Source organism: Anomaloglossus baeobatrachus, chromosome 5 (assembly GCF_048569485.1).
Source record: "Anomaloglossus baeobatrachus isolate aAnoBae1 chromosome 5, aAnoBae1.hap1, whole genome shotgun sequence".
NCBI classification, from domain to species: Eukaryota; Metazoa; Chordata; class Amphibia; order Anura; family Aromobatidae; genus Anomaloglossus; species Anomaloglossus baeobatrachus.
Window position 1 is genome coordinate 190,692,064 of NC_134357.1, and position 23,013 is coordinate 190,715,076.

Consider the following 23,013-nt stretch of genomic DNA (forward strand, 5'->3'; position numbering starts at 1 on the left):
TCTTAGGTTGCTTTCACACTACATTTTTTTAACATCCGTCATAAACATTTTTTAACGCAAAAACGGATCCAGTGCAAATGCGTTTTCATTTCAATGCATTTGCAATGGACTCGCATCACATGCGTTTGCATGCGTTATAGTGAGGATCCAGCGAGTTGCAGTTTTTTAACATTTTTCAAAAAACGCTACTTGTAGCGTTTTTGAGCTGCGTCCAAATACTGCAAATTGCTGGATCCTGACTATACTGCATGCAAACGCATGTGAACGCTGGCATGCTGATAGACAGGATCCTGCTTGCTCTACTGAGCATGCACAGGAACCAGCCTTGCGTGATCAGTCCCTCTGTCTCTCTCCCTCTCTGTCTCCCCCTCCCTCTCTCACCCTCTCCCTCTCCCCCGCCTCAGATCTGCGGACACTCGTAACCAAGATAAATATCGGGTAACCAAGCAAAGCGCTTCTCTTAGTTACCCGATGTTTACGTTGGTTACGTGTGCAGGGAGCTCGGCTCCTAGCAGCTGCAGACGCTCGTAACCAATGTAAATATCGGGTATCCAAGCAAGTTACCCGATGTTTACCTTGGTTACGAGCCTCTGCAGCCGTCAGAAGACGGCTCTCAGTCTATCACGTTCAGTTCCACTGACTCCCGATCACATGACTCCAATGCCCGCCCATAAACTTAAAGTGACAAAATCCTGCAAAATAACACATGCGTTTGCATGTGTTTTTTTGCTGTAAAAGCAGGATCCGCTTTTACAGCAAAAAAACGTTCATGACGCATGTTAAAAAAACGTAGTGTGAAAGCAGCCTTAGAGTACATGAAAATATAGAAGGATTTGCACAGGCCTACTTCCACAGAAGATGTGTGGTTAGTTCTCCAAGATTTTTGGAGCAACCTTACTGCTAAGTTCCTAAAAAAATAGTGTAGAAGTATAGCTAGAATAAGGGATGCTTTGAGGCTGTTTTGCAGGTAAAGGGCAATCACACTAAATATTGATTTGGTAAATTTTGCATTTGGATTATTCACTTTGCATTTTGTTAATTGATTACAAAAACTGGTAATGCTTCTATTTTGTAAAGCATTTTTTCTATTTTACTTTGCAGCATTTTGTTTCCCACATTTAATTTAAACTTTCCACAAGTATATGGTGGTTATTTTCCTTCACATATTTCTAATTATGCCCCACCTAAAATTCTTTACATTCAAGTATTGCCTGCCTCCTAGCTATGCCTCATCACTCCAATGCATTTCACTGCAAAAAAAAACCTCAAAACCTCAAAACCTAACAGCATGTCAGGATTTCATTCAAATTCATTAGCGCAATGGTTTACATATGAATTGCAACTCAGTTCCATTAACATGAATGCACAATTTTGCCAGTGGCAAATCTGAAGCCCCATAAAGTAAAAACAATGCAGATGAGATTCAGAGGGGACCTTTCCGGAACGTTTTTATTTTTCTTGTATTCACCCCAATTCCAGAATTGTGCCCTGATAACCAATTGGGCACATAAGACAGAACTCGTCTGAGGGAGCGGCTGTGTTTTGATTGGCGAACATCAGAGAAGAAAAACAAACGCCCCAGAGAAGATATAAGGAATATGCCCAGTCATCTACAGAGAAAACGTGTACCATTATTACTTGGGGGCATAACTTAGGAACAGAGGGGCACAGGAAAAAAGCAAAAAGTGTCCCAGACTCAGCGGAACAGCGACAGCAACTGGGTGAAATATTCTGCTTCATTTCAAAATCCAGTGAAAGATCCACTTTAATAAATCATCGTCACATTGTGGACATTATCCACTTGTCAAATGACATGCAATGCTAATATTCATAGCCATAGCATGTCCATTCTTTTTTATATATTATAGTATTCATCAGTCTTGACCCTTATCATGCATGAGGTGAAGTCTGCATTATTTATGCAACAAAATTTGCAGCAAGACCCAAAGCAATTTCAATCTGTAACACACACAAGTGAATATCACCGCAGATTAGCTGCAAGCAACCCTGTGCAGAGCCCTAACCGAGAATTGGGCAGAACTGCAATACCTGGACAGGTGCAGCACTGATCATAGGAAAAAATAAGAACCTTCATCCACTTGTTTCATTTTCCCCATATGTAGGAAGAATAGGTATACAAAATAAGTGTTCCTACAATCCTTGCAACAAGCTTAAGGGTATATAGAAGAGACACTCACCTGCATTTCCCTATGCACTTTTCCCTTTAAGCTAATAGTGCTTCCTTTTCATCTTTCACTTGTCTAAATCCATCTTCCTGAAATAAATCGCAAGAAAAATATATTAGATTAATTGTTCAAAATTCTGTTGCAGTGTTACATTGCTTAAAAGGAGTCTGACACACAGGCCGGAGTCGGGCAGCAGGGCCAGGGAATCACAGACAGGGAGGAGAAGATCCAGTGTACTGTTCGCCCCCTGTGCACTGAAATCGGACTAGCAGAAAACATCAAATGGTGATTACAGAAGAATCAAAACATTTATTTCTTCACTAAAGATATCAATTTAATCCATTTTATTACCGCACCATTTTAGACATGTCTTTACTTTACATTACAAAACCCTGCTAACAGTCTCTCTTTAACATATCTCTGAACCCAACATTTCCAAAGATGTGTGGCTGAGATGGTCACATAAAAAACAAGTGCATGTGTCATATGGATGCTTTGGTCAGCCATATATCAGACATCCGTTACACATAATTTTTCTGTTTTTTTTAATGGATGGTACAAAATTGCATTGAATTGGTATCACAACAGGCTGCAAAAAGTTAATTCACTAAAGCTAAAGCTTGATTAATCAGTAATTAATCGATAAACGTCTGCCAGCTCCATGGGGAGCATAGACGGCTGAACTATTAGCCAACACTAATTACACTGAAAACAGAGGACTTTAAATTGCTTTGAACCTAAACATTATATTAGATAATTCTGGAGCTATGAAGTAGAGATTGGGGCAAATTTTAGTTTACATTTGCCATCTATTTGGACTCGAGGCGGTCAGCAGCTGCGATAACTAAAATGGATCAACTGTAAAAGGTATTTGATTCCCATTGCAAACAGACATTCTGCAATACAAAGATAAAGCAGATACTAAGACTAATCATCCTCTGCCCAATAAATACATTAGGAGATCCAAACTAACAGCTGTCAAAGTAAAATATTTGCAGATATCACGTCAATAGCCAGCACTGTTCTTTTCATAGTATAAAAAAGGTTATTCTCTTCTCAAAGCAGAAAATGTCTGTAAGGCAAAACACAAGGTCAGGCAGGATGAGCGCTCCCTCCACCCCGTGTGCGCCAGAAAAATCCTGGAAAATCATTTCCTAATAAAACATTGCTCCCTAGCATTTCTAGCACACCAAGGCTGCTTTATGTTCTCTTTAGAGAAAGTTGTGGAGGATGCCTGTGAACAGTAGAACATTTTCTGACAGCAGATCTTCTCAAACAATGGCACAATTGTTCTACTGGACGGGTGGAGGGAACACAAGTCATGAATCTACACCTCAGCAATGTGCTATCAGTGGGAAGCTGGAGGAAAGCAGTAGATCTGCCATTAGGAACTGCCAACAGGCCATACAAATGTTTTGTTTCACGGCTCCTCAACTTAACCCCTTTGTAAGCTTAGAGTTGTCAAGCTTCTGGTGTACACAAATACAGGGTAAGAAAAAAGCCTTCATCAATATTCTGGTAAATCTAAAATACAGTTAGGTCCAGAAATATTTGGACAGTGACACAATTTTCGCGAGTTGGGCTCTGCATGCCACCACATTGGATTTGAAATGAAACCTCTACAACAGAATTCAAGTGCAGATTGTAACGTTTAATTTGAAGGTTTGAACAAAAATATCTGATAGAAATTGTAGGAATTGTACACATTTCTTTACAAACACTCCACATTTTAGGAGGTCAAAAGTAATTGGACAAATAAACCAAACCCAAACAAAATATTTTTATTTTCAATATTTTGTTGCGAATCCTTTGGAGGCAATCACTGCCTTAAGTCTGGAACCCATGGACATCACCAAACGCTGGGTTTCCTCCTTCTTAATGCTTTGCCAGGCCTTTACAACCGCCGCCTTCAGGTCTTGCTTGTTTGTGGGTCTTTCCGTCTTAAGTCTGGATTTGAGCAAGTGAAATGCATGCTCAATTGGGTTAAGATCTGGTGATTGACTTGGCCATTGCAGAATGTTCCACTTTTTTGCACTCATGAACTCCTGGGTAGCTTTGGCTGTATGCTTGGGGTCATTGTCCATCTGTACTATGAAGCGCCGTCCGATCAACTTTGCGACATTTGGCTGAATCTGGGCTGAAAGTATATCCCTGTACACTTCAGAATTCATCCGGCTACTCTTGTCTGCTGTTATGTCATCAATAAACACAAGTGACCCAGTGCCATTGAAAGCCATGCATGCCCATGCCATCACGTTGCCTCCACCATGTTTTACAGAGGATGTGGTGTGCCTTGGATCATGTGCCGTTCCCTTTCTTCTCCAAACTTTTTTCTTCCCATCATTCTGGTACAGGTTGATCTTTGTCTCATCTGTCCATAGAATACTTTTCCAGAACTGAGCTGGCTTCATGAGGTGTTTTTCAGCAAATTTAACTCTGGCCTGTCTATTTTTGGAATTGATGAATGGTTTGCACCTAGATGTGAACCATTTGTATTTACTTTCATGGAGTCTTCTCTTTACTGTTGACTTAGAGACAGATACACCTACTTCACTGAGAGTGTTCTGGACTTCAGTTGATGTTGTGAACGGGTTCTTCTTCACCAAAGAAAGTATGCGGCGATCATCCACCACTGTTGTCATCCGTGGACGCCCAGGCCTTTTTGAGTTCCCAAGCTCACCAGTCAATTCCTTTTTTCTCAGAATGTACCCGACTGTTGATTTTGCTACTCCAAGCATGTCTGCTATCTCTCTGATGGATTTTTTCTTTTTTTTCAGCCTCAGGATGTTCTGCTTCACCTCAATTGAGAGTTCCTTAGACCGCATGTTGTCTGGTCACAGCAACAGGTTCCAAATGCAAAACCACACACCTGTAATCAACCCCAGACCTTTTAACTACTTCATTAATTACAGGTTAACGAGGGAGACGCCTTCAGAGTTAATTGCAGCCCTTAGAGTCCCTTGTCCAATTACTTTTGGTCCCTTGAAAAAGAGGAGGCTATGCATTACAGAGCTATGATTCCTAAACCCTTTCTCCGATTTGGATGTGAAAACTCTCATATTGCAGCTGGGAGTGTGCACTTTCAGCCCATATTATATATATAATTGTATTTCTGAACATGTTTTTGTAAACAGCTAAAATAACAAAACTTGTGTCACTGTCCAAATATTTCTGGCCCTGACTGTATACCCAGATCAGTCCAGGCCTGACTCTGCAGCACTAACTGTGATGGGAGATGGCGAATATGTCCTGCAGTCATCAGATTAGCTAACCAGTGGTCTATGAACAGACTGCTAATGGGCTTTTAGATGGCTCATGGAAGATGCGTAGCTATTGGATAAAGCAAGAATATCATTCAAGTGATAATATCTATACATATAAGATCTATTTAAAATTATAGATGAAGAGTAAGGAGAAAAAAAGGGGTGAAGAGTTCAGAAGATTCAGAAAGTGAAGTGGCTTTTTTTTATCTCATTCTGCCCCTATACCTAATGGGTTAAGATCATCTGTGGGCATTGTACAAGGAAAATTTGAGAAGAATGGTGTTAATAAAACAGAAGGGAAGGAAAAATGAGGAAAGAAGGAAAAAAAAAAAAAAAAAAAGAAGATGTAGATGCACAAATTTAAATAACTGAAAAACAAAAAAATTAGGGATCATGCAGGCTCCTCTAATGTCTGTGCAATGTGTGAGCGAGACATAAGAGGATCCAGATCAGCCTAGTAGCATCATTCCCGTCTCACCTTCTGGAGAACTCAGCCTGGAACATTTACAGCCAGCCATTCTCTCAAGTAATATAGACATTATAATATTCATAAAGATTAATTCTTTTTTTTTTTTTTTTTTTTACTGTTGCTTCTGCAACACTGACATTTCTAGAGCGCTGTACAGCGATTGGTACCAGTCACACCCGTCACTGCCCACAGTGGGGCTCACAATCATATCCCCCCATCTCAGATGCAAAAAGAAGAATAGAATAAATATAGAAAACCCAAACAGACATTGGGAACCATGCAAATATTGTTTAGATGTTGACCTTCGTTGGATCTAAAGTCAACAGTCCAATCTGCATGGCAACAGTGCTCCCCTCCGGGCCAGATTAGTTTACGAAAATACATACATTATGTTTTAAGGGATTTTCCACATTAAGAAGAGTGGACCCCATAAACATTTTATAATGATAAAATAAGAAATAAAGTAGGGACTCGCAATCCCTGGTCCGGTCCTGGCTCTCTGTGATGGCTGTAGTCTCTGTGTTTTGGCTAGAGCAGCTATGTCATGCCGCCATGACACATGGTCTACATCCGCAGAGCCTCTGAGTTCACTGATTAACTGTGGCAGTGATGAGCATTTGGTTCACATGCTTCTAATGAATCCACACATTGGGCTGTGCGTGTGCTCAGTTAGGAGCGGTGTGCTCCTATCTGCTGAGCTGCGCACTTTGCAATCTATTGTGTTATCGTTAGGAGTTTCAGGACTAAAGCAGACTTTACACGCTGCAACATCACTAGCGATGTTGCGAGCGATAGCACCCGCCCTCGTCGGTGGCGCGTCAAAGTGTGATCGTTGCCATAGCGAACAATATTGCTATGGCAGCGTCACACGCAATTACCAGTTCAACAACGTCGCTGTGGCCGCCGAACAATCTCTCCTTTAAGGGGGAGGTTCGTTCGGCGTCACAGCGGCGTCACTAAGCGGTCGCCCAATAGAAGCGGAGGGGCGGAGATGGGCGGCCGGAATATCCCGCCCACCTCCTTCCTTCCTCATTGCCGACGGCCGCAGGTACGATGTTGTTCCTCGTTCCTGCGGTGTCACACATAGCGATGTGTGCTGCCGCAGGAACGACAAACAACCTGCGTTCCAAACGAGGAACGATTTTTTTTAAAAATGAACGACGTGTACATGACGAACGATTTGACACCTTTTTGTGATCGTTACTGATCGCAAAAAGGTGTCATACACAACGACATAGCTAATGAGGCCGGATGTGCGTCACCAACACCGTGACCCCGACGATATCTCGTTAGCAATATCGTTGTGTGTAAATGGGCCTTAAGACTCACACCTATCTGCTGGAAATTCAAGTGCCTACTAAATATAGAAAAATCAGGAAGAGAATTTCGTTACTCGTTAAAGAATGTGTTCACTGAATTCTAGTGAGATACCATAATAGGATGTCGGAGTTAGTTTGTGAAATTTATTTTAAATATTTCACAGCCAACCACTGGTATTATTGGAAAGTGGAAGCCTTTAGGTAGTACAACAACTAACCATAAAATAACAAACCTTGCTTGCTGAGTACTAAATTTCCTCTGGAATTATATCAGTACAAAACCTTTAGCATGTGTTTCCAAGCCTTACATCACCTAGCACAGTACAAATCATTGGATAGAGATGGAGTGTTAAAAGCTCATTTCCACTGGACGCTGGGGCAGTGCAAATGTGTCTTCTCTATCTGGCAGTCTGATGGAGGAGTCTGGGATTGGTAAATTCACTTTTACTTACTTATATGTAAATAAAGATGAAGATCCAGTGGAACAACTTCAGACTGAAAAGCAATACATTGTGAGGGGAAGCAAAAAAAAAAAAATACATTTTTTTTCTGAGCTCTTTCAAGCCGATTGTTAGCATTTAGCTGCAATGTGCCAAGTGTAAAGTTTGGTGGTAGTGGGATTGTTTTTCAAGGGTTGGCCTAGGCTCTTGGGCTACATGCGCGCTGCGTTTTTTGCTGCGTTTTTTGGTGCGGTTTTGTTGTCAGAACTTTCTGACATTTGACTTCCCAGCAAAGTCTATGAGAAGTCAGATTTCCTATGCGCACATTGCAGTTTGTCAGCGTTTTATTTGTCAAAAGTTTGTGAGAAAAAAAATGCAGCATGTTCATTCTTCCTGCGTTTTTTGTCAACATTTGTCACAAAAACGCAAAAAAAAAAACGCATGTTGTGAAAAACACACCAAAATCGCACTGAAAACGCACCTACAATTACAAGCATTTTTTGTGACATTTCCAGGCTCTCTCTGACAAGGTGCAGTTTTGGCATACAGAAAGATGCAGCGTGTGCATGTAGTAAGGCTCTAGTGAAGGGAAATCTAAATGCTTCAAAGTACCAAGACATATTGAACAACTGTTGCTTCCAACTTGGGAAAGGTTTTTTAGCTGTTCCAGCATAGCTGCTCCTGTACAAAGGAAGGTCTCCACAAATGCTACTATTTTGCCCTTGACAAGTTGTTAAAACTCAGAATGACATGGAAATATAAACTTCTATTCGCTTACTGGCCTCACAAAATGCTACTAGGCTTCTTCACCGCTATTACAATGTGCTGGCAGCCAATCATTATTCCCCATGTTTAATAATATTAATGTGCAAATCACTTGACCTATAGATACTTAAGTAATATAAAGTTAAAGTATGGCCATATTGGCACTTTCCGTGCCAGTAACTTGGGGCACCACAAGAGGAGCAAGTCAAGATTTTAACTAAGAATTGTACTTTCAATAAATCATACAGGCTTGCTCAAGACTAGATGTACTGAAAGCAAAATGATGTGCCTCTACGGCGGTAGAGGGGTAGACATCTTCACCAGTTTTACCCTCTGCAGGCTCTTTCTCTTAAATTTCACTCTGAACTGGCGGAAGCAGACTAGCCGAAATTATGTCACCTGTAGACCGCCCAACACACAAAGATGCCTGCGCTTCATTCCTGAGCACACAGAAAAAAGCTTAAGCAACTTGTAAGAAATTAAGCAGCAGCACTATCCAGTGTGCATGTGAATCCAACTCTGAGGTGAGGTCAAAAACTAATTAGAAAGCTCAGCATCTCTCTATGGAAATCCTTTTGTTCTCTCACTCTTCTTGTTTCCCTCTATCCTCCCACCTGAATTTCTCTGCTCTCAACCCTCCTCAGAAGAATATAAGGATATGTGCACAGGTTAAGTAATTGGTGCAGAAATTTCTGCATCTCTTGGCAGGAAGAATGCGTGATTTTGGGGCAGACTTTTCCCAGCGCTTTAGTATGAATGAAATCTGCAGCATAATTGCTGAAAGAATTGACATGCTGCAGATTTAAATCTGCCCCAAATCTGCAAATCAAACCTACTCATTGTGTGTATGAGACCTCAGGATTCTCATTGACTTCAGGATTCCTTCAGTTTTTGCGACAAATCTGCACAGAAACAAAACGTATCAAAAACGCAATATATATTCACACAGGCTAATAGGATGTGCAACTTATCACTTTGCATTCTGACTTAAGAATAGTTGTTTTTTCCGAGTGCATGGTGATTACAGGAGATACGGAGGAGGACAAGAACTCAATCATAAGTGGATAAAGAAGCAGAATGCTCTGATCAGATATAATACAAAGTTCTGATATTCGCCTGTACTACTTATGCAACCTTTGTTGTAAGTACACTTTCCATGTAACCCCTTCCCAACAGACTTTTTTTTTCTCTGACATGGTTTTACCTCCCTGATCTCAAAGCGCTGTAGCATATATTTTCATATCTCCACCAGATTATTTTTTTGCACCAGGAGTCATGGTTTTCATGGACACCATTCAATTCATCAAATAACTGAAAAACAAATTTTCAAGTGCAGTGAAATGGTGAAAAATAAATGTGCATTTCTGCCATTTTGTTGTGGGCGGGGTGGGAGGGGGATGTCTTTCTCCAGTAAAAATAACCTGGCAACATGATTTTTCATTTCACTAGGATTACGGCAATACTAAAAGTTTTTTTTATTTTAAAGTGGTGGAAAAAAACAAACATTTCTGTCTCCATATTCTGTTCTTAGATACAGAATGTTTATACTGCTGCTTTGAGAGAGTTGTATGATGGACGTTTTTACTGAAACCAATTAATGATTTATACAAAGTTTTGATTGCTGTTTATTAAAGTTTTATGGAAAAACCACAATATAGTATTTTTGATTTATTTTTTTTCTCTTTATAGTATTTACCTTTTGGGTTAATTACATTTATATTTTAATAAATCGGATTTTTACAAAGAAGGAGATACCAAATAGTTTCATTTTTTTCTTATTTTTAATGGAGTAAAGAGAAGGCAGGAGGACTAAGGCAGCAGCAATAGGGGCCTTCAGCAGGACGCTGGCTTCTATAGCAAACCACTGGCAACCTCCATTCATGGTAGTGACAGCGGCACATAAATGGTTAAATAGCTAGGACCAGATGAAGCGGCTGAGATGGGCAGATGCTGGCTGTGTAACATTCTGTACTAGATGCCATCAATACATATTTATTTTTGTTTTCTTTTGTTCCTATGGTAAGCACAATCCAGTTTTTTTCCCTTTATTTTGGTGGATTCAAAAACGCATGTTATTTCAGCTGCACAATTGTCTGTATATTCCTTATTAAGCCGCACTTCAGTTGTAAAGTATAACAATACATTGGCACCAAATGCCATGGCATCGTTTACTCATTCAATTACACAGTGAAGCCAAATGAAAAAGAGATTACACACAAAATAAGAGCTATGATTGTGTTATATTTTTACAGATGAATACAAATTAAACAATTACAGTTATTTCCCCCCAATAACGATCTCCTGCACGCTTAGGCAGTGGTAGGACGGGGTAAGTGCAAGTGTTTAGTAGATTAGAATCCACCTCCTCCTTTTATTGATCTGAAAGTTTTCCATGAATCGCAGCAGAATGGCTCATTGTAAGAGCAGAGACTAGATCACCAAGCAAGCAGCCCGTGTACCCTACAATACCATCACACAGATACAAAGGTTACAACATTAGGATACAAACATCTTTGTAATGGCACCATACCAATGTAATATGGAGGAGCCAGTAAGATCCTTCTATATAGCAGAAATGCTTCAAAACCTATCAGAAGCCAAACCATATAGCCATATATGCCATAGCACATATGATAGCTATGCCAAACCCCTTCTGTGTTGGTTGTGAAAAGCAAGGTGACTGGGTTAGCCATTTAGACAATCTAGTAAGCCAAAGCGCTGATCACATTGTGACATAGGATACATTCTCCAATATCATACACGAGCCAGAAATGGAGCAGCTAGGCACAATGCCAATGGTCGGGGCTGTTGGAGCACCTTTGTTAATTAATATGGATCAATGTTATTTCCTGATACTTCACACATACATATATTTCATGATCAGTTTTTAGAACTAGAGAACCCCTTCAATTATAGAAGTTTCTGTAACCTATGTATAAAGGAAAAATTGCAATAAAATAAAAGCCCCAGTAGCTTCTCATACAATATGAGAAATACATAATGACCAGTTTCCCACAGTAACTTATCCGAGACACTGCAACACAAACATCGCCAAACTGGACATGAGATCTCCAATGAAGGCTGTCTAGACCAGTTTGATCACATACATCCAGGAACCACAAGGCAATGCACCCTCTGCATGCTATGTGATTCCTTTTATATTTTTATAACAGCCTTCAGCTTGATCTCAACCCATGGCGACTTGATTAATGAACGCCCTGTAGGAAGATCAAACTTGTGTAAACCTAGATAGGTCCATCAGGGTCTTCTCCGCTATTATCTTTATAGTATCAATACACCTCTACAGGTTACGTGATAGAGTCCATTAATTGGTTTGTTTTTTGTTTTGTTTTTTTAAAACAGAGGAAAAGATGTACACTATAAAAATATTAAACACTTCAACCATACCAACCGCACAGTGATAGTACACATTATGTACTTTACTATATGTAAAATTAATGCATTGCACTGATCACATATTGCTCTGACCTAAGATCTCTTTGAAATTAATTTATTTGTAACATAAAATGTAAATTCTGACCCAAACATCTAAGCTGCAGACGGAATGTATCAGCTCGTGCACATCCATATGCAGGCTACATGCACGTTATTCATACACGGAGATCCTCATACACAGATGATCATATACGGCAATATGGAGACGCGTGTGTAAACAAACACAGCCTGCTTCCTTAAATCATCTTTTCGTATAATATACTGAATCTGAAATCTGTTCCTGAGTGCAGTAAAGGGCGCAGCGAGTGAAATTCAGCAAAACAAGTGGAGCAGAGCCCATAACAACCAATTACAATGCAACTCTAACTCCTCAGAGTCCCACTGAAAATGAAAGCAGTGATCCAACAGAACAGCCAACATACTTATATGTGGTTTTTAGAATGGTTTTTTTTTTCCATAAAAATCACAAGAAACAAAAAGGTTTTGGTACCTTGTTAGCCAGCTGAAAGAAGACTGATTGCTCTCAGTAAGGCTGCATTCACACATCTGTGTGTTACTATTTAAGGGAAACATGCCATTTTTCTCCCACTTGTCATCGTAGTTTTATCTATTTTATTCTCATCTGTTTCTTTTTTTCCTGATGCAGAAAGACTGAACTTTATTATACATTAACTATTTACAATAGATTAGTTAAAAAAAAAACAAAACAACAAAAACGGATCAACCTCCAATGGAACGCTGAAGTCCACAATACTTGTTTCATCAATTTTATAAGTATCCCAATAGACCTCTTCACAACTTTTGACGTACATGTATGTAAAAAATTGTGCCCTTGCTAGTGATAAGCAAGCACTACCATGCTCAGCTGCTTGGTACTTGTAACAAGCAGTTGCATGATTGGACGGGCTTAACTCATGTACCAAGGATACTGGAAGTCAATGTGGAACTCAAGCATTTTTCCAGAAGATCTTCCCCATAGACTCCCATTATACTCGGTACAAAAGTCAAGCTCGTCTGAGTTTACAACTGCTCATTATGAGTACCTATCACTCGAGCATGGTAGTGTTCGCTCATCACTAGTCCCTGCCTACAATGTAGGCTTGCATTCCAAGCACACATCTTTCTCTGCACATGATGGCTGGTTAAATCAGCCATCAAATGCCTTTAACAGCCGCAGGTGGATCAGAGATAACAATTCTATTCATCTACGGTGATAGCGCCATTCCAGTGGTCTCGGCACTTGCTCTCTTGGACGGGATTAGCACTACGTCACGAGAACCATATGCCGAAACAGTGCTGGATTCACTCTCCACATTTACGAATGAATTGAACATTAAAATGAAGTCAAGGCTGTGACAAGCAGTCCCAAGAAAGGTTTTATTTGCTCAACCTGCCTAAAATGCATGTGATATGTAATGATAGTGCTATAAATTACTGATCGGTCTTCCCAGTTTCCAGCGCTGGTTCTCCTCTCAGTCGTCGGATCACAGTGGAGTCTGGTAATCACTATAAGGATGGAGTCACACTTGTGTATGAAAAATCAGTCCCATTCTCATGCAGGAGAGTAGGACGATTTTTTTTCTCACTTGTCATCTGTGTGCTGTCACTGTGCTGTCCATCTGCAATCCGTTGTTTTGTCAGCAGCTATTAGTGATTTACAGTCATTTACAGGACCATTTACAGTGTTATGTGCTACATGATAGTAATGTATCCAAAAAAACGGACGTCACTTGGATGGTCCATGTCCCGTCCGTGTGGGGTCCATTTTTTTCTCGCACTCTGACTTGTATTGGCGAGTCTCGAGCGATTTCAGCAACAAAACACAGCATGTTTCGACTTTTCTCTCATCCAGAATCTGGGTGAGAAAATACCTGACCAACTGCTCTGCCTCATTGTCTAATATTGGTCCAAGGGCAATGAGAGATTTTCTAGCATTGCACTCGTCCGCTTCATACGCTTGTGTGAGTATAGCCTAACAGTGTGGGCCTATGATGCCTCGATCTGACCCTCCATAGGCTTACATTGTAATAGCCATTTCTGGATCACACAAAGCGCAGTGTAATCCAGAGAGTGAGGAGAACCGGAGCGATGCTAGAAACCAGGGAGTGCTTCTATAATGCCGCCTTCACATACACTTTTTTTTTAGGTTTTAAACGCATGTCAGACCGCCATGTGTTTTACACATTTTAAATAATTTTTCTTTACAAATTCATTGGGTAGTAGTTTTACTTTTGGGATATTTCATACATTACGTTTTTTTCTCTTTATAAGACCCTAAACACAAATGAAGTAGATAAAACAACAAACCTAGATTACACATTTTGGGGGCAAAAAAAAAACATAACACCACTAAAAAAAGTCACTTAAAATGTAATTTATGAAATCAACCTTTAAAGCATGGTCTTTTGTTTCTCATAGAAATTTGTGCAATGAATCTGTCATGAGCATATTATACGGTAGCACTACTTTCCCTCGCAATAGTTGTAAGAATTTTCTCCAAATCTCATTGCACATCTGACTGATTCTTTGCAAAAAAATTAAACTAAAGCCTGCTTTACACGGTACGATCTATCGTGCAATTTCACGATCGATCGTACCCGCCCCTGTCGTTTGTGCGTCACAGGCAATTAGTTGCCCGTGGCGCACAAAGTCGTTAACCCCCCGTCACACGTACTTACCTCCCGGACGACGTCACTGTGGGCGGCGAACATCCACTTCCTGAAGGGGGAGGGACGTTCGGCGTCACAGCGAAGTCACTCAGCGGCCGGCCAATAGAAGCGGAGGGGCGGAGATGAGCGGGACGTAAACATCCCGCCCACCTCCTTCCTTCCACATAGCCGGCGGGTGACGCGGGACGGAGGTAAGTGGTGTTCATCGTTCCCAGGGTGTCACACAGAGCAGTGTGTGCTACCCCGGGAACGATGAGCAACCGGCGCCATATTAATTAAACGAGATTATAAAACCGAGCGACGAGTACACGACTCACAATTTGTGAGCGATAGTGCGTCGCTCGGAGGTGTCACACAGCCAGACGTCGCAAGCGATGCCGGATGTGCATCACAAAAACCGTGACTCCAATGATCTATCGCACGATAGATAGTCTCGTGTAAAGCACCCTTAAGGCCTCGTTCAGATATTGTTTTTCAGGTATGCAAAAGCGGTCTGACTTTCATCAGTGTTTGGTCAGTGGTTGAAATTCTACCCATCCTCAGTCATTATCTAGTATGGAAGGAAAAAAAAATGATTGTAAAACTTCTTCTATTCACTAGAATGTATAAAGGCACCGCACACAGATTATACATGGCAATATGTGTGGCCGATGACTTTCAAGTGCCCGTAGACTTGTACGGGTAATGTTGATCCATGATTTAGATCACAAATGGACAGGTCTGCTAAATTTTTTGTAGACATTCTGCAAAAAAAAACAAAAAAACAACAAAAACCTGTGAACAGCTTCATAAATTATAATGGATATATGTCCTATCTGAGAAAAACATGGATCGAGCAGGCATGTGTAATATGGAAGTCTGAATTAGGCCCAAGTCAGACATTTTTGGATTAATGCTGTACAGAGCTGAGGAATAGGTTGGTGCCATATAAGAAAAAAAAATAAATAATAAGAATTTGTACATTTAAAGATTTAATTCAGTTTTTAGAACAAATTATTGAGATGAGAATTCCTGGCACAGATTTCTCTAATATGTTTTACTTATCATTGAAAACCAGTCATATACTAGATTCGGTCTATAGAATCTCAGAGATAAAGTGGCTTTCGTAATGGCCAGTCGTAACTTAGATCTTTTTTGGCCAATTATACTGAAACCTTTATTAGCCAATTAGAAAGTAATAAAAATGGACAGGATAATAAATTTAATAGGATGTGATGCATAAGAGCATTAATGTTTTCAGAAGGATAGTTTTAGGTAAATGGCACTATGTTTTCTTAGGCTACTTTCACACATCCGGCTTGAGCCCTGCGGCTCAATCCGGCTGTGCAAGCTATGCAACGGATGCGGTGAAAACACCGCATCCTTTGCATAAGTTTTTCCCATGCGGCCCGCCCGGTTTTTGCCGCTTGCGGCATGCTACTGAGCATGCGCATTGGCAAAAACCGCATGCGGCGGCCGAATGCGGTATTTGCCGCATCGCGCCGCATCCGGCCGCCATAGGCATGCATTGAGAGATGCGCCGCATCGGCCGAATGCGGCGCGATGCGGTTTTTTTTGCCGCACGAAAAAACGTGCCAGGCAACGTTCCATCCGGCCGCCGCATCGGCTAAATCTGCCGCATGCGGCAAAAACCGGATGGAACGCAAGGCCATGCGGCACAATGCGGCACTAATTAAAGTCTATGCAGGAAAATCGCAACCGGCAGCAAAAAAAACCGGTTGCGATTTTCCTGCAAAGTGCCGGATTGTGCCGCAGAAGAAAAACCGGAGGTGTGAAAGTACCCTTACTCTGAAATCCATTTCAAAATAGAACATTTCTACAATATTTAGTAACCATCACGATACAAAAACCAAACATGTGTGAACAGGGTGCTAACAAAGGCTGCCTGTTCTAGAGATCCTATAACTATGAGTAGCCTAATTTGTCAGCTACATACCGGTAGCACTCCTGGTCTTTTTAACAAGGTCATGAGTAGGGATCCACATCAATACACAGATGAATAACTCAGCCCTACAATAATGGAATTTTCTCAAGAAAATTCCGCAGGAATTCAAAGATTACCGCACTCGCGGTAAAAAACCGCGGCAAACTGCACCCGAAAACCGCATGCGGTTTGCCGCGGTTTTACCGCGGTATTGCCGCGTGCGGGTTGGGATGTGCTTTATTGCATTCAATGCAATAAAGCACATTGAAGAAGAAAAAAAAAAAGTCATTTCATTCTGAGATAGTAGATAGATAAAGAGACAGAAGAATAGATAGAGGGACAGATAGATAGACAGATAGATAGCTAGAGGACAGATCGCTGCATGTGATGTGATGTGCATGTGTGTGAGTTCACATTACCGGCCGTGGGAAATGACCGGTAATTACCTCTGCTGTCTCGCTGCGAGACAGCAGAGGTAATTCAGCGCTGTGTGTCAGTCGCGGCTGGATGTAAAGCAGCGCAGGACCTGTGGATTACGCCGGAGCTGTGGATTACGCCGGAGCTTTGTTTCGGGAGGGGTTAATAAAATGGTGAATGAGGCTTGTTTGTTTTATTTAAAATAAAGGATTTTTCTGTGTGTTTTATTCACTTTACTTACGGGTTGATCATGTCAGCTGTCTCATAGACGCTGCCGTGATCAAGCCTGGAGTTAATGGCGGCGATCCGCAACCATTAACTCCTTGTATTACCCTGACTGCCACTGCTACACGGCGGCAGGAAGAGCCGGGGACACGCCGGTACTGCCGCATAATGCATGCGACAGTCCCGGGGCAGCTGTGGCTGATATTCTCGGCTGCGGGAGGTGGGAGTGAGGCGGGGGACATTAACCCTGCCCCTCTCCCTCCCCAGCCTGAGAATACCGGGCCGCCGCTGTGTGCTTACCTCGGCTGGAAGGTAAATATGCAGCGGAGCCCACGTGCTTTGTTTTCTATATTTCCGTTTTCTTTCTATGTGTGTTCTATGTGTTGTGTTCTATGTCTGTGATGTCTGTGTGTGTCTGATCTGTGTGTTTGTTTACTCTCTGCTCCGCTTCCTCTTCCTGAATAATGACATCACTTCCCTGCAAAACCGCAGACAAGCGATGTACATTACCGGAGGTAAACCGCGAAATACCGCAGGGAATAACGCAGGAAAACGCACAGAATTTGCTGCCTGCGTTATTCCCTGCAGGATTTCACGATTAACATTGGAGTCAATGTAGTGAAATCCCGCAGCGACGTGCGGAAAAGAATTGACATGCAATTGTTTTTGCTGCGGGAATCCCGCAGCAAAACATGCAGCTGTCAAATTCCGACTAGTGCGCACAGGATTTTTTTTGCCCATAGGTTTTGCTGGTGATTCACTGCAGAGATGTTATGAACATTTTCTGCAGCGAAACATGCAGCATAACCGCAAAAAGTCCGCGGCAAAATCCGGTAAGTGCGCACATAGCCTAAAGGAGATACAGACTTAAGGGTGCTTTACACGCTGAGACATCGTTAGCAATAGCTAGCGATGTCGTGCATGATAGCACCCGCCCCGTCGTTCGTGCAACATTTGGTGATCGCTGCCGTAGCGAACATTATCGTTACGGCAGTGTCACACGCACATACCTTTTCAGCGATGTCGCTGTGACCGCCAAACAATCCCTCCTTCAAGGGGGAGGTGCGTTCGGCGTGATAGCAAAGTCACTGTGGCGTCACTAAGCGGCCACCCAATAGCAGAGGAGGGGCGGAGATGAGCAGCCGGAACATGCCGCCCACCTCCTTCCTTCTTCATTGCCGGTGGACGCAGGTAAGGAGATGTTCGTCATTCCATCGGTGTCACACCTAGCGATGTGTGCTGCCGCAGGAACGACAAACAACCTGCGTTCCAAACGAGGAACGATTTTTTAAAAATGAACGACGTGTACATGACGAACGATTTGACACTTTTTTGTGATCGTTACTGATCGCAAAAAGGTGTCACACACAACGACATCGCTAACGAGGCCGGATGTGCGTCACCAACACCGTGATCGCTATGTGTGACGCCGCAGGAACGACAAACAACCAGCGGCATGCAGCACAAACGATATTATGAAAAGGAGCGACGTGTCAACGATTTTTGATGTTTTTGAGATCGTTGATCGTCGCTCCTTGGTGTCACACGCTGCGATGTCGCTAACGGTGGCGGATATGTGTCACTAACGACGTGACCCCAACAATATATCGTTAGTGATGTTGCAGTGTGTAAAGCACCCTTAAGTCTTATCCAAAATAATACATGTGTTACGTTTTGGTCTACAATCCCGGTCCTTCGCCAGACTAGACAGATTGCAGATGCTAGAAAGGAACACAAGTAGTATTTATGGGTCCACCTCTACTGCACAGTGTTAACCTCTGACCAGCAACATGTTTGTTAGTCAGTAGGTTGTTTAATAGCCTGTTTAAATGGGCTGACACCTGTAATTGATCATTCACTGCGCATAGGTGACCATTCTTCTCCGCAGCGCAGGTCCTTTTTACCCAGGACCATGTGCTACTGAATATGGTTAACTTTTGTGCAAGCCTAAAAAAGTAACTTAATTTGACAAACAAGCATTTTGCTCATTTGTCAGTTATAGGCAATCTGTTTAGACTGCACAATTATCATCATATGAGCGTTCCCATGCTAGAGTAGCAGTGATGACTGTCGCTATAAGATCATGCCAAGGAATAGACAGGAACTGGTTGCAATGATTTTTTTTTATTTTTTTTATCAAAGTGTCAAGATTTCTTCAATTTGGCAAACCTGGAAGTCCAATCTGGCACACATTTACCATAATAGATTATGAGTAGTGATGCTGGAATGCTCATTACTCAATTCGAGCAGGTCAGATGCTTGTAAGAGCTGGACGCAATTAACGAGCATTATGGAAAGTCAATGATTGGCCTGTTTGGGTGTCTCCCATGTACAGCCAGCCATAAACAGAGCATTTCTGATGGGAAGAAGGTCTCTCCCCCGAGAGAGCCATTCAGCAATTGTGAATATATCTCTCTTGGGTGCCTGCATACATCATACAGTGAAGCAGGCCTGTGCATTGTGGTCATTGTTTCACAGGCAAAATATCAGAGCACCAGTGATACTCAGCCAAGCTCTACAAGTACTCGAGCACTTTGATGCTCGATCACGTAACGAGCAGTGCCAAGCACGCTCGGTCTTCCCTAATTAGGACATCTGAGAGACCTGTAAGAGGGACTAACCCTAATGCAGTATCAAGGCCACTAACCGTATTCTAACCTTAACCCTAATCACACTAAATATAAAACTAACTATATACTAAAATGCGATACCTAAATTAAACCCAAACTTGACTTTAATAACTGTAACCACAACATTAATTAGTTTATAATTATTCAAACCCTAACCAGACTAACTGTAATCCTAACACCACTAGCATAACCCTTCCTTTCTCTAGGTCTAAACCTACTATCGCTATACCAGTTAACTGAAATTAACCTTACCCTAACACAAGAACCCAAACACGATTCACTAACCCTAAAAACTATAAACCAAACACTAATGTTAAGAAAATAACTCCAACCACAAGTCTAGTGTTAAGGTACCGTCACACATAACGAGATCGCAGCTGAGTCACGGTCTCCGTGACGCAGTAGCGATCCCATTAGCGATCTTGTTATGTGTGACACCTACCAGCGATCAGGCCCCTGCTGTGAGATCTCTAGTCGTTGCAGAATGGTCCAGGCCATTTTCTTCAAAGGCGATGTCCTGCTGAGCAGGACACATCGCTGTGTTTGACACTGTGTGACAGGGTCACAGTGACTGCTGAGATCGTTATACAGGTCGCTACTGCGACCTGTATTGTTCCTGCATCACTGGTAAGATCTGACTGTGTGACATCTCACCTGCGACCTCCCAGCGACTTACGTGCGATCCCTATCAGGTCGCATCGTTTTCGGGATCGCAGGTAAGTCGTTGTGTGTGACTGGGCCTTTAGCCTTAACAAGATTAAACCTAGGACAATAATAATCTTATTATCTCAAACACTTAACCTAACCGTAAATGGGGGTATGTGTTCTATCAGTGAAAACACAGAGAGAATACAAGTGTGAATAATGGACTCATGAAAGAGTCCTAACACTTCTAACATACAGTAGTTTGTTTTAAGCCACACTCACATCAACGGTATTTTTCCGCAAAACCGGACCTGTGACAGATGCGTTTCAGTTTGGCTCATTTCCAGTGGAGTTGCGGCATAAGGCGGTCACATGCAGTTTCATGCGTTATACGCGGCCGCATGTCACCGCATCTTGCCGCGAATCCATTGGAGATGAATTGAGCTGAAGCGCATTTGTACTGGATCCGATTTTGCGATAAAATACTGCTGATGTGAGTGCTGCCTCAGAACAAATTTTTAACTACCACTAACCCTAACAACAACCAACTATAAATCACACTTAACAAAAAATGTGTATTTTTTTTTTTATTTTACACCGCTCTTATCACTTCTTAGTGGAGCTGTGCGGGATCAACTATGGCTGAACAGACTTGCTAGGATAAATTGACATAACTTATAGCGGAAATCTATGCCAGCTTTTATGTGGTATAGCTTTCGTTTTGTGATGTGAGGACAAGCAGAGATGCACTTCTTAGGTGACCTGCGTTATAGGCTTCTCAATAGGGCATGTGTGTGGTTAAAAATGCTGCCTTAATAGCGTGCATTAAGCAGAGTATTAGGTTGCTCTTTTAGGAAAAAAAAAAATAGTTGAATTGGTTTTGAAAACTGTAATCAGAACGGCCGAAAAGTAAAAAAAAAAAACAAAAACAAAAAACAGGTTGAAGGACTATTTGGGTTTTTAAGTCTGTGAAATACTATTGTTCTAAGGAACACAGAAACCACCTTCCCAAACAGGCTTTCATCTCCTTTCCTCTGTGCATGGCCACATCAGACTTTAATACACATGGAAAGGAGCTCATTAAATAACCCAGAGGTGAATTAAACCCATACGCTGAAGAGCACTTTTTCAACCAACAGGGTCCTAACATGGAGTTCGTTATAAGTGCTTAGTGAGTTTAACAAGCTGTGTAACAAGCCGACGTCTCAGTTTGAGTTTTTACAAAATGTTCATAAACTGTAAAAACTGAAATAAAAAAAATTAATGAGAACTAAAAGTTTAGAGAAAAAAAGAAAATGTTGAAAAAAAAATAAAAATGAATTTTAACATTAGAGCAATAACAACATCAGTGTAAAATTGTCATAACATAATCAGAAAAAACTTGTCAAATGTAACGAATAGTGATGAGCGAGTACTAAAAAGCTCGGGTGCTCGAAGCTCGGGCCGAGCCTCCCAAGATACTCGTGTACTCGGCCCGAGCACCGAGCCCAATGTTATCCTATGGGAGACCCGAGTATTTTTGTGAAATGACCCCCCGGCAGCATGGAGAAACCCTAAAAATGTCACAAAAGTCTCAGAAGAGTGCTCAAATGACATGGCATCAGCATGGGGAAGACCCCTTGAAGCATTTATCACTCAAAAGTCACAGATGTGAACAATTTTGTCCGAGTTTTACGCCATTTTTACGGACTCACCAGAAAACCTTCCAAAATGACACCAAAATGAATTTTCATGGCGGAAATGTTAAGGGCACATACCCAATAGTGAGATAGAGCTGGTGTATGTTACTTTTTGAGATTAATACATGAAAGATTTTACATGAAAACCTTGTGTGGCACTCCGATGTCCAAAACGCACGTTTTGTGCTTTTTACTAGCGATGTCGGTCATTTTTTTTTTTTTATTCTATCTCCCTCAGTCCGTCGGTCTGTCTCTCTCTGTCTTGTCTGTCCCCCTCTCACAGTCTGTCGGTCAGTTCCCCCCCCTCTCTCTTACTTACCGTTCCCCGATCACTGCCGCGGCGCTGCACAGCTGTTCAAACTCCGGTGGCTTTTCCTCTTTTGAAAAAGCCGGCCGCTCATTAATCAATCTCCTATTCCCTGCTGTCCTGCTTTTCGGCGCCTATGATTGGTTGCAGTGAGACACGCTCCCACACTGAGTGACAGCTGTCTCACTGCAACCAATCACAGCAGCCGGTGTGTGTATACTGTGCAGTGAAATAAATAATTAAATAATTAAAAAAAACGGCATGCGGTCCCCCCAATTTTAATACCAGCCAGATAAAGCCATACGGCTGAAGGCTGGTATTCTCAGGATGGGGAGCTCCACGTTATGGGGAGCCCCCCACCCTAACAATATCAGTCAGCAGCCGCCCAGAATTGCCGCATACATTAGATGCGACAGTTCTGGGGCTGTACCCGGCTCTTCCCGATTTACCCTGGTGCGTTGGCAAATCGGGGTAATAAGGAGTTAATGGCAGCCCATAGCTGCCACTAAATCCTAGATTAATCATGTCAGGCGTCTCCCCGAGATTCCTTCCATGATTAATCTGTAAATTACAGTTAAAAAACACACACACCCGAAAAATCCTTTATTAGAAATAAAAA

General features: G+C 41.9%; 1 protein-coding gene across 6 annotated transcripts in view; it reads right to left on the reverse strand.

Annotated features, from left to right (window-relative positions):
* ZMIZ1 (zinc finger MIZ-type containing 1) overlaps positions 1–23,013 on the reverse strand; it is a 553,945-nt gene that overhangs the window by 240,633 nt on the left and 290,299 nt on the right. For all 6 annotated transcript variants that reach the window (XM_075349063.1, XM_075349058.1, XM_075349062.1 and 3 more), the window contains one exon: positions 2,199–2,275. The gene's annotated coding sequence lies outside the window, so the exon portion shown is untranslated. The remainder of the gene's footprint in view (positions 1–2,198; positions 2,276–23,013) is intronic.